Source organism: Capsicum annuum, chromosome 10 (genome assembly GCF_002878395.1).
Source record: "Capsicum annuum cultivar UCD-10X-F1 chromosome 10, UCD10Xv1.1, whole genome shotgun sequence".
NCBI classification, from domain to species: Eukaryota; Viridiplantae; Streptophyta; class Magnoliopsida; order Solanales; family Solanaceae; genus Capsicum; species Capsicum annuum.
Genome location: NC_061120.1, coordinates 84,810,066 through 84,823,555, shown reverse-complemented (window position 1 = coordinate 84,823,555; position 13,490 = coordinate 84,810,066).

Below are 13,490 nucleotides of genomic sequence, written 5' to 3'. Positions count from 1 at the left end.
TTATCACAACCCAAACCCAGGCCTAGCCATGGTAGGTATTTCAAGTTACACATGGACTGGAGATTACCCCTACACCTAACCAAACCAACCATCACACACCCCAATGTCGGATAAATTCTAACGTATAACAAGATAGTATACAACAAGCTTAAGGAAATCCAAAACAAGTCCATAACTTATGACCAAACGACATCGCCCAACAACCACAGTAGTCCAAAGAAAGCCTTTTAAGTCAACCAAAACTGAATATCAATAGAGTGTCAAATATTCCCCTGATTATAGCCAAAGACAAGTCTAAACAGTCTGAGACATCAGAGATAAAGACATGAAATATAAACTTTTGATGTATGGAATCCCACCACTTCAATGTCAACTCATGAGATAATCTTAAATCATAATCACTAAGTAGGAGGAGTAGAAGTATGACCAATTTTTGCATCGCATGGGAATACAGCATCTGAAAACGTTTAGCGGTTTGAGTGCTAGCATGAAACTCAGTTGTAAGGATAACATAATTTCATGATCAACAGTTTAAAATCATTCAAAACTAATGTAGATAATCAAATGCATATGCATATATACTTCACATATCGGGATAGAGAACAAGGCTTAACATGTGCTTTACGACTTTAACCTGGATTACGTAGATCAACCGTCATAATATGTACCCACGGGATATATTACCCCCAACTCTCACTCCGTGGTCGGGACCTAGTGTGTGTAGCCACACAAACTAGAGAATAATCTCATATATATATATACATGGGGGAATCAAACCTCCCAATCATATACTAAGGTGACTTAAGCACCTGATCATGTAATGATTTATGAGGGACTCAAACCTCCCTAATCATGTAATAATAATGAGAAGGAATCGAACCTCCCTGGTCACTTTGACCTTTGCATCAACAAATAATGTTTCCAGTAGTGGTCACTCGAACCTCAACTCTCACGACTCAACCAAGCATCTCTTATTAGATCCCAATTAAAACAAGTGTCACACATTCTTATTCATTAAATCACATTCCACATTAAGGCATACATTGTTGTAATCGTCATACCAACTACACTTGCAAAGTAATAATAACATGCCAAAACAATTTTCATTAACTTCAGGAGAACAACTTCCTTTGTTCATTAATACAAGGTGGGGGAACACTGACTCTCTTTGTTCATTAAATCATACAGCTGTATTTTGAATACCTCTTTATATCATGTAATAGTTCAAGACTAGTTCAATTTTACAAATTTTCAAATTTCTCATAATTAGAAACCCAATTTCACATTATGGGGTTGGGGTCATAACTACTTCGAAAGTCATAAGTTTGGGAAAATCACAATTCCCTAGTTCATTCACTGAACCCCTCTACCCCCATGTTCAAACCATAATTAAAGTATGAAATCATATATAAACCACGAGAAACATTGTTCAATTCATAAACATTCAAAAATCCTCAACCCTTGTTTCAAAACCATCATAAACATCTCATGAACAATACTTTAAACACATGCCTTTAAAAAATTAACAATGAAGGAAGAGTAACATGCCTTAAACACCAAAAAATTTGGAGAGAAATCGACCCTTAAGCCCTTAGATGACCACTTGATGGAACCCTAGCTTGACTTACTTGAGGGAATTTAGAGATCCTTTTAGAGTGTTTGAGAAGTTTACTTAGATTGTTTCTGAGTACTAATGACACCCTAAATGGGTTATAAGATATGGGTTTTAATTTGGGTAAGAGAATAAATATCCAGAATGCCCTTAACTTAAAAGTTAAAAAAGTTCACTCTTGACTACAGGTCAATCAGTGACTCATAGCCACTCCTTACGACTCATTACCACGAGTCATAACAAGATAGTCTCTAGGACCCACACACATTATTGACTCTATGACTCACAGGTACCACCCGTAATAAGACCCTATAACTTGGCCCAATCATAGTTAACATAGAACCCAATTGGGTAAACTCTGAACATCCTATGATTTAAACCCAATGACTCATAACAAGTACTTACGATTTATGGTAAGCCTCTCATACTCAGAGTAGAACTTAGCCACTAAAGTTCTAATTTGGTTACAATTCCAATCCAATGACTTGCCATGAGTCTTTATGACTCGTACTCTCAAGTCGTACATAAGACAAAAACTCAAACACCCCTCACTGGACAAGTACAACTAAGGTCACCTGACCAGTCAAGACACGTTACAACTCGTCAAATGAGTCATTTTAAGGGAAGAAGGCTCAGGACTCAGAAAATTTTTTAGGACCAAAACCCCTGGGCGTTACAAATAGGTAAACCAAGATCTTTTTTGGAGGGGTTTCCCTTCTTCTATTGGTGATGGCAAAGGAGTAGAGTTGTCAAAATGGGTTAGCTCAGCCCAACCCTAACAGGCTAGTGAATTAAATGGGCTAGGAAGGACTAGCCTTTTTAACTAAAGGGACTTTAAAATAACGGCCCAACCCATCCCTAAGCGGGCCACGAGTTGGGACTGTTTGTCCCTTCAAAAAGAATAAAAACAACCCGAAACATGATAAACAAAAATATTCTAAGTACTATAAGTACTGTACAATCACCAACTTTTATGATTTCACTTAAACATATATCCTACTAGTTTTTAGCATGTTATAGGCATCTTCTAATACTTTTAAGGGTTGTTTGATTGGGAAAGAGTAATCTTGGAATAATTAATCTCGAAATTAGTTATTTTGAAATTAGTTATCCCCTCATGTATATGGGATAAGTTATCTCATCAATATAGTGTAAAGGTGCGATAAATAATGTCGCACTAACTAATACTTCACACCAAACATGGGATAAAATAGTCCTTCATTTTATCTCAGAGTATTTATCTCTTATACCTGACACTAAATAATTCCTTAGTTGTAATTAACTCGTGTCATTTACTGTAATAAATAGAGAAATAATAAATAGCTACAAATTTCATAGGAAAAATCTAATATGGTTAAGATAATACACAAAGTATCTACATAAAGCAGCAAGATTATAACAGAAAAGAGCCTAAATTTAAATAATAGAATGTTGCATTAAGCAAAGGCAATAACTACTAAACCATCACAAGTAAAAATAACTTTTTAAAGTTTACAACTAAAAGTAGCTTACCAGCCATTTCAAATGCACACTAAGAACTTTCCAAAACTTAGTATCAACCAAAGGATGGATAAAAAAAAATAAGTAGTTAGTTAGAAAAGATTGACAAAATTCTAGTTCCTAATAAATTAATGACCAACTTAAAAATATTTAATAATTATTTTTAATGTCCCAACCCATGGGCTAGCCTCTGAGGATGACGGATTAGACCTCTGAGGCCGATGCACCAAGTGAGGCTGGGCTTATAAACCTCATTTATAAATGGACTGAAAAAACTTAACCCTATCCAACTTAATTAAAGGGTTGAGTTGGGTCAGCCTCACGGGCCTAGTCATTTTGACAACTTAACGAAGGAGTGTGTAAAAGATGAGAAAAGAAGATTTAAGAAATAGCTTTCTTCAACTTCTATGGCATTCTTTTGCCACTTTTATTTAAACTCTATTGATGTAATAAAATGAATAAAAGAAAAGTAACTAGCAAAATATCAAGACGACCCATCCAACTAATAACTAAGTTGAGCAGGCAACAAGAAAAATAACTTATGACCTTTCACTTCTTTATAAGGTGCTCTTTAATCTTTCCTTTATGAATAGCTAAAGATTTATTTTCTCAAATTACATTATTTTAAATTTTGTATGTGCTGAAGGAAGACATGTTCTGCAAATTTATTTGTCAAAAAGAATTGAAAATGTGGACTAAATTTCATGAATGGTCATCTAACTTTGTGTTCATTATATAAAGTCAATTTAACTTTCCCTCATCTTTCATAAAAGTCACTTTGAAAAAATTTGGTTAAAATCCTACGTAAAATGTGAGATGAAATTAAAGAAAAAATCCCTTGTGTTTGAAGGTAGGTTCAAAATGACCTATCAAATATACTTTGAGTAGCTTTGATAATTTAAGCTTGCTAAATGTGAATACATTTGACCTCCATGAAATACTTAACAAATTTTGATTGTTAGATTTTACAAAAACTGTGAAAAAATAAATTTAATATTGAATCACATTTAAAGGTGTACCCTTTGCATATCATTTTTTACATAAAATCTCATCTACCAAAACTAAGTATAAATATCTCATTTTTTACACTTTCTCTCTCCAACCCCCATATACATATCACACCATTCCTTATATGTCAGTTAATCTTCCACAATTTGTGCCTAAAATCAAGCAATCATAATTAAGTGGTTTCAAGATTTGAATTTACAAACTTTATCTTATCAAATTGTTGAATATCATCTTCTTCAATTTATTTCTGAGGTTAGGTTCATTTCTTAATTATTTTCAACTTTACTAAATCAAAAATCTACTAAATCAAAAACCTATGATTACTTATTGCTAGGTATGGACATGGAATGTTGTGGTATGGTATTGGAAATTTCGATACAGTTATTTCGGTATTCGATTTTTAAATGCTATACCATTACCATACCATATTAATTTTTTATGGTTCAGCTTTTTGATGATCGATTTCGATATTTTGCGGTATGGTAATCGGTAATCATAGTTTGTTCAACTTTGACAATATATACTCGTATAATAAAGTATTATTAATTCAACTTTTCAAAAGCACATCTCAATTGTATCGTGATTACACATTACACATGTAGAAATATTTAAAAAGAAGTACAAACAACTCCTTTTGTTAGTCAATTACACAAAAAATGATATTACAATCAAGATAGAGTAGTCAAAGTTTCAATGTCTTAACATTTTTATTCTAATACTAAATTGTATATTTGTTAATATATATAAATATAAATATATATACATATATATATATATATATGTAACTATATATTTTGGTATGGTATTCGATATTTTGATATATCATTGATAAATACCGAATACCGTATCATATATCAAAGAAAAAATTTAAATGTACATCATATCACATACCAAATACCATAATATCAAAACAACGATATCAAAAAATTTTGTTCGGTTTGGTAATTCGGTATATATTATACCATGCTACCTCTACTTGTTGCATATGCGTAATACTCAAAATTTAAGCATAGTAATGGAATCTGGTCTAAATTTTAGAGAAAAAATAGATTGAAACAGCAAAACGATCCCGCTAAGATGAAGAAGTTAAGGAAAGTTGCTCGTACAAGCTCTACAAATTCCGTTGCTAAATCTTCAAGTAAGATAAAAGGTAAAGAATCATCACGATCGCGTCTTTCAAAGGTATAGTGATTTGTTGTTGAATTTGTATTTTTTTATCGATTTACGCATTCTTATACATTGTTATATAAAAGCGTTTTGTTGTTATTTCAACCTTATACATAACTTAGTTATGTATAGGGTTAGAGACGTCTTCTTATACATTAAATTTATTATGTTTATGGACAGATTACTTAGTAAATCCATTTTGTAATTTGAAGTATGATACATAGTGAGTTATATATATATTTGTAGTTATGTCATTTGTTGGACGTTTTATTTCAACCCATATACATAAATTTGTTATGTATATGTATTGAAACAAATACTACTAGATTGTTTAATTTCAGGTCATATACATTATAGAGTTATGTATATGTTATGCATCAACAGTGTTATATATAACATAGTTATATATGTGGTTCTGTTAGACAAGACGAGTTGTGTATATTTCACCCCACATACATAGCAATGTTTTGCATATGAAAGAATGTTAAGACATTATATAATGTATTATCTTGATGTTTTCAAGTTTTGTTTCATATTGTTATGTATATGTGATGTCTGGGATGTGTATTTTGCAAACCCATATGTATAAAGGTTGGGATTCAGTGTTGCCATGTTCTTCAAATCTTATAGGAATCCATTTTTTTTGTTTTAAATTTTTCATACTTACGTAGTAAAATTTTCTTTATTCTGGTATCTTTGTCCACTAACTCCTTTGCTTGTACCTGCAATTGTATATTGGTAAACGTTATGGGTTTTACGGAGTATCCCAATGTCTCCTTCTAGCACTGGAATTTTAATGTCTTCCTATCGACATAGCTCTGTGCACTGCTGAGTTAGCTGATTTGTAGCTTCAGACTTCAGTTTAACTTCATTAGTCTTTAGCTTTTCTATTTCATTTTTCATACTGTCCACTTTCATTGAAAGCGTAGTTAGGGTTTTGGATATTTTTTCTAAAGCATCATCTTCTATTATATCAGTCTGTGTAGCTTTGTCTTGATACTTAATCTGCAATAACGTTTTTGTTAGTACTAATTGCTTCAATTGTAAATGTAAAATTTAGTATACTCAATACTAGTCTCCGTATCTCTTTCGTTGTAACTGAATTTTGTATTTTCTTTGTTAGCCACCATCGAACCTGGGTATTATCTGTTTTCACAAGAAATTTGTTATATACAATATACGGTTCAAATGTTTATTGAAGATTTATTTAATTACATCAAAAATTTGGGTTATTTTATTTGATATGCACTCTTCAAAATTTATTTTATTTACTTATTTATTTCTCCATGTAATAATAGTTTTAAAATACAGGTACTTATACAAATTAGTACAGTAATTTTTTTATCAATTATTTTATATACTAAAAATTCTTAAAACGTACAAGAAATAAAATGATGAATTTCATATATTAGACATTAAGTTTGTCATTTATATGAGAATAAAAGAATAATATCGCATTTTCTGAAGGAAAGAAAAATTATGTAGCCTTGAAACAAATAAATTTTTTAAGAAATATTAACAAAATGATACCTTCTTCAGTACTATTACAAATGAATTTTTAAAATATTACTCAATTAATTATTCTTTGCTTTTGATGAATTTAGAATGAAGTACAGATGTAAATAGCGTTTCATTGTATAATAAAATAAAATATAAATATAATGATCACAAAAAAAAGTAAAGAAACTAAATTAAAAATAATAATTTTTTAAAAAAAATTTATGTCTTTTCTTACAGATTTACTTGATTTATTTATGGACAACTACTTGTAAAAAATTTACAAAAAAAAAATCATCTTTTCACTATATATTCATCAAAAATTATCTTGCATAAAATTTTTCATGTAATCTATGCCCAAATTAAATTTTTCAGGTAATAATACATATTAAAATTTTCTTATTGAATTTTGTTTAGCAACAAAAAAATATCATAGGTCTGCCATCAATATTTTTAAAGAATAACTTATATTCTTTTATTCTCTATTACTCTATATTTGAAGGTAATATAATATCTTTGGATTATATTAATCCAAAAATTCTTTTGTATAATCCAAAAATGTGAATTTTATTATTTTATTCTCATATAAATAATAAATTTAATGTCTAAACTATAAACCCGTCATTTTTATTTCTTTTACATTTTAAGAATCTTTAATATATAAAATAATTAACAAACAAAATAAATGAGTACCAATTTAAATAAATAAATAAATGACAGAAATTTTGAAAAGTACATATCAAATAAAATAATTTGAGATTTTTTGTAATTAAATTAATCTTCAATAATTAATATATCATGTGTAATTTAAAAAAAAAATAGGATAAAAACTTTAGTTAAATAAGTTTGATAAGTTAAATAGATCTACTTATATAAAAAGAGAAATTTTAATGATATGGCATTTCAAGTAGGAGAGAGAAGGTTTTTGAGGTGTTAAGTATATTTTAAGAAAAATAAAAAGAGTTGGGTGATATTCTTGTCCTAAATGAAATAAAAATGATATTTATAGGCAATTTCCCAAACATGAATGACTGTGGGGAATTTACTCATTAAAATATTATAATTAAATATAATCTTTACCTAAAAAAATTCTTTGAAGCCGACTGAAGTTCATCTATCACCTGTAAATTAAAATAAAATAATACGATATTAAAAATATCAAAACAACAAAATTAAATCTAACCTTTACATAAAAAGTTCTTCAAAATCAACCGACATTCATCTTACAAATCAGTTAACACCAATAAATAATTAATATTAACACTAAGTTTGGGTACAAATAGAAGTCAAACCTAAGGGAGAACCACATGCAATACATTAAGATTAAAAAATTAATACTTTCTTGGTATTTAAATCTTTTCTCATTCCTGATTAATACTTTCTTGGTGTTAAAACCTTAATGAGTATGGTCTTTTATTTTAATTTATTCAATTGAATGATTTGAATAATAGAAAAACAATTGCACGAAAAACTAAAATATATTCTTACATAAGTCATATAAAAGTTTTTAAAATAAAAGTAATAATAAACAAAATAAAGAAAAAATTATCAATGACTATTGAACAACTCCATGAACCAAGCACATATCATTAGCAAATATTATTGGTTACGAGAAGGAAAAAAGAAAAGTGTGACATACCTTGAGGCTTTCTTAGCCTTCAATTTTCTCTTCTTAGACGTGGTTGGTTTGTTTATATATATCTAAAGAGTTCTAAACCTAAAAAGAATTGAAAGGATTTTTTTAACCATAAATTTATTCTTACCAAATATTATAGGGCTCTTAATTTTTAAAATATATTTTTTCTTATGATATATTTTAGGACACTTTAATTTTAAATATTATATAACAATTATTGAAAAAAGGTGAAAATACGATTTTATTTAAAGCAAAAATTTTTAATGAAGGGCAAAAAGTTCGAATTACTTTTCTAAGACTCTTCACACTTTTAATATATTATAGATATAGATATAGATTATCTATTGTAGATTATAGATTTTGGTATGATGTGCAAGATTTGATTTAATGGTAAAAGCATACGTAAATCATCACATTATTGGTAAGTTTTATATCTGACCTATCCATTATTCTATTTACAAGCTTGAACTATCATATTTTCAGGAATTTCATACCTCAAACACTTCTTGATGCTAAGTTGACCTACACACACCTGTTGTTGATTATGAACAAATATTTAATCAATAAAGTATCGAGGTGTATTTTAAAAAAAAAAAACTCTCATAGTTGCTTGTAGAAATTAATAGTGTGATCTTGTCTTTGTGTTTTATTAAAAAAAACATTAATAGTCAGTTCCAATATAGGCATAGGATATCGAGTAAAAAACTAAAAAAAAGAAAGAAATTCATCAAATACTCTTTTTATAGCGATAAAATTATTTAGAGAACAACTAATTTTTTAGTGTTAAATTTTTATAGTTAGAATGTAAAAATAAAAAGACCTATGCGAGAAATTAGGAATGTTTACGAAAAATTGAATCAAACCAAAAATAAAATCAAGTCAAGAAAAAGCTCCAATATTTTCTGATTTTGTTTGATTTTGATTTTAAGCAAAAAAATATTTAAAAAAGTTTGAACCAAATCAAATATATAAATAGATGTTTACAAAATTATAATTATACATAATATATATATATATATATATATATATATATATATATATAAAATTTTTATATTAATCTCTTATATTTGTACTCATGGTTTGTAATGAAGATGTTAGAGTGATCAAATTTTTTGCCTTTACTTCTAGCTTGACTTGTTATTTTTATTTTGATAATGTCAAGAATCTATTTCATTTTCAAATAACTTGTATTCTTTTCATTAATTATAATTATATAATGCAAATATCATCAAGATATCGAACAACCAAATCTTTATTTTTTGCCCAAAAAAAACTTTGTAAAAAATTTTATTTATATATACCTTAGAAATAACTAAATTTTTGGACAATGCCCCTAATTTTTCTTGGAGAAAGTTACTTCGATTTTTCAAAGAAAAATGGATGGTATTTTTAGAGATTACAAAAACTTTGTATTAGTCTATGTAGATGATATTTTAGTTTTTAGTAGTAACATGAGAGAACAATTAGGACATTTACAATAAGTTTTTAAATTTTTTGTAGACAATGGAGTAATCATAAGTAGAAAAAAATGAAATTATGTAAAAATAGTATTCATTATAAAACAAGAAAGAACAAGAAGAATAGTAGAGAGAATAGAGAGAATGATTCTTATTACTTCTCTTGAGGGATGATTTACAATGAAGGAAACTCTTCTATTTATAGGGAGAATTTTCCCCTAGTTTCACACTAAAAGATAAATACATCAAATCCTGATAGACATCAAATAGATCTTGATAGATCTTGAAAGACATTCACTATAATTGATATATATCATAACACTCCCCCTTGAATGTCTAGATAGATAATATATCTCGTTAAAACCTTACTAGAAAAATCCATTAGGAAAAAAAATCTAGTGAAGGAAAAAGAGCACATATTTCTAACAATACACATATCGGTTGCCTCATTAAAAACCTTACAAGAAAAACCCAATGGGACAAAACCTCATAAGGAAAAAAGAGTACAACGCATATTAACTCCCCCTAATGAGAACATCCTTGAACCTTTGCATTCCGATCTTGTGCACCATCTTCTTAAAAGTTGTAATTGGAGAAGACTTAGTGAATAAATCAGCCACATTTTCACTTGAACGAATCTGTTGCACGTTGATATCACCATTCTTTTGTAGCTCATGTATGTAGAAAAGCTTTGATGAAGTGTGCTTCGTTCTATCTCCTTTCATGAATCCTCCATTAAGATGTGTTATGCATGATGCATTATCTCCATATAAAATTATAGGTAGATTGTCATATTTCACACCATATTTTTCTCAAATGAGATGTATCATGGACCACAACCATACACATTCTCGACTGGCTTCATGAATAGTTATTATCTCAGCATGATTCGATGAAGCGGCTACGATAGACTGCTTTGTATATCTCCAAGATATTGCAGTACCACCACATATGAACACATAGCCTATTTGAGACCGATCTTTATGTAGGTCAGATAAGTACCCAAAATCAGTATGACCAATAAGATCGGGACTGCAAACTTGCTAACAAATTAACTAAAAAAAGGCTATATCAGGCCTTGTAGTATTTACAAGATACATTAGTGCATCAATTGCACTAAGATATGGTACTTCATAACCAAGGAGTTCCTTATTCTTTTCTTGAGGTTGGAATGGATTCTTATTCAATTTTTGCATGTTTCTCATTTAAGCAAATACTCTATTGCTTTTGAAAACTCTTCAAGAGTATCAATGATACTCAAATCATTAAATTGTATCTTATGAGTATAATAAAAAGTTTCCCAAAAACTTTATATGTTCATGCATTTTGAATCCTTTAGGGATTTTCATATAGATGTTTGTCAAGTAACAATATCCAACATGTCAAGTGTGACATCTTCAAGTGTCTGGACTGCAAATCAAATAAGTTTTACGCTTACCAAAATGCACCCTTTCATGTCACTTGATAAATATTTCTATGTCCGCATGCTTAAATTAACGTAGAATTCAGATCCTCATAATCTTTTACAATATTGCGCTAATATTGTATCAAAAATATCATCGATGATTTCTTATTTTGTATCGGTTCACAATGCGACATAACATTTTGAGATCTCATCACTTCATTAATTTCAGGTACCTAAACCTCTCATAGGTTTCACAAAGTGTAATGTCGTAGGCTCTTCAAGAGCACATTGCCTTCTTATCATGATTATTTGCTCCTTATCCTTTTCAAGTATTAGTTCATTTGGAATCGATTGGTCTATCAAGCTTCACCCATGAATAGACTTTATCTTTTAAAGACACAAAATAGGAGCACTTGCAGCTAAATATGAGATGTTTTCGGCATTTGACTTGAATTATCTTTTGAATGAAGATCTGATGATAATTCCTAACATATTTTATAGCTTCTTATAATCTCCCTCTTATGTTAGGAAAACTAACATACATCCTCCATCTTCTTTGAGGAATCTATCTTTGTACATCATGGTATATTTATTAATCATATACCGCACATCAAAACTATTAGATGGTATAGCTGGTTCCTGACCTTGAACCAATTAAAAGGCAAGAAATAATCATAATCTATTGGCCTAATGCATACAGGTGCTATTGTATGCAATATATCATATTTCATACCAATACATGAAACTTTGTTCTCATTAGTAATGGTTCAACTATTTATGGAAGGCATTCAATGCTAAACCATCATTATCAAGATGAATTATCTTGATTACACAATCTGAAAATTATGCTAAATTTATATTGAACAAGTAACTTTATGAATGTCAAACATAGGTTGACCATGAATGTACATGTGATCATCTTATTGATTCATCTTTTCAACATATCACATGATAGGTGAACGGTTTCTTATTCACCTTTTATTCTTTTCAAATTTTGAGGGATTCAATCTCAAAATTAGTTGGTCCAACCAACTTATCATGAGAATAAGCAACATTAAAGTTCATGAACAATTTTCTAATTCTTTAATATATGTTCAATACTCAGTATACACATCTTCGGGATATCACAATCGTTCATGTCAACTTACGAAGTTTTAATCTAGTAAACTCCAAGTTTACCATGATATGTGTTTTTGCTTTAGTAAACTTTAGATTTACTAGTATATGAATAAATTTTAGATTTACTACTTCAGAAGTAGATTTCAAAATTATTTGACCTCTTTCGGAGGTGAGTTGTGATACAATCACAATCAAGTGCATATTTGCATTAATAAGTTTCTCATTCCCCAGGAATGGAATATAATCGTGCCTTAAGCCTATCAAATTATGATAGCTTATAACCTCTTTCAAGATTTTGCTACTTCAGAAGCAAATCGAGGCATACATATGATGTAGAGAATTTTTCTCTAGTATATCTTATAATCATGTAAGCGTGTGAAAATATCATCACTTTTGATGATCATTATTATATTGTCCCTCCACACGTATATTCATGCATTCAATCACTTATCTTCTTTCAGACATATTATGCACTGCTACCACATACACCTCAAGAATGAAGTAAGTTGTTATATTTCAAACTTATCATATATTGCTACGACATTCACTTCATGGAATGGAGCATATTCAATGGGTCGAATTTCATGACTTTTCATTAAACACACATTATTTTGTCCTTAGCCATCATAATATCATCAATATGGTGTATTGAGATTCAAACTCAACATCTTATCCATATAAAGGCATCTTAGGCATAATTCGATGGGACTTGAATCCCTTTAAACAATATTATTCTTCGAGAATAAATTTTAAAGTATAAATGATTCCAAATCATTACGTTCCCTTAGATCCAACAAATCCAATAATAATTATATCATTAATAGCAAATACAAATAAATAAGAAATTAAAAATAATATCTTTCTGCAATTCAAGAATAAGTGTGAATTGTTTGTATTTTACCAATTAGCAGATATATGCTTATTTTATTTATTTACAAATAATATTAATATCGGTTGCTGGATAGCATGACTTCTATATTATGTATAAAAATAATATAATAATACATAAGATTATAGTTAACCACAAGAATTACGTATGTACAATGGGAACTTCACACAAGGTTGAAATAATGGCACTTATTTTTTGAC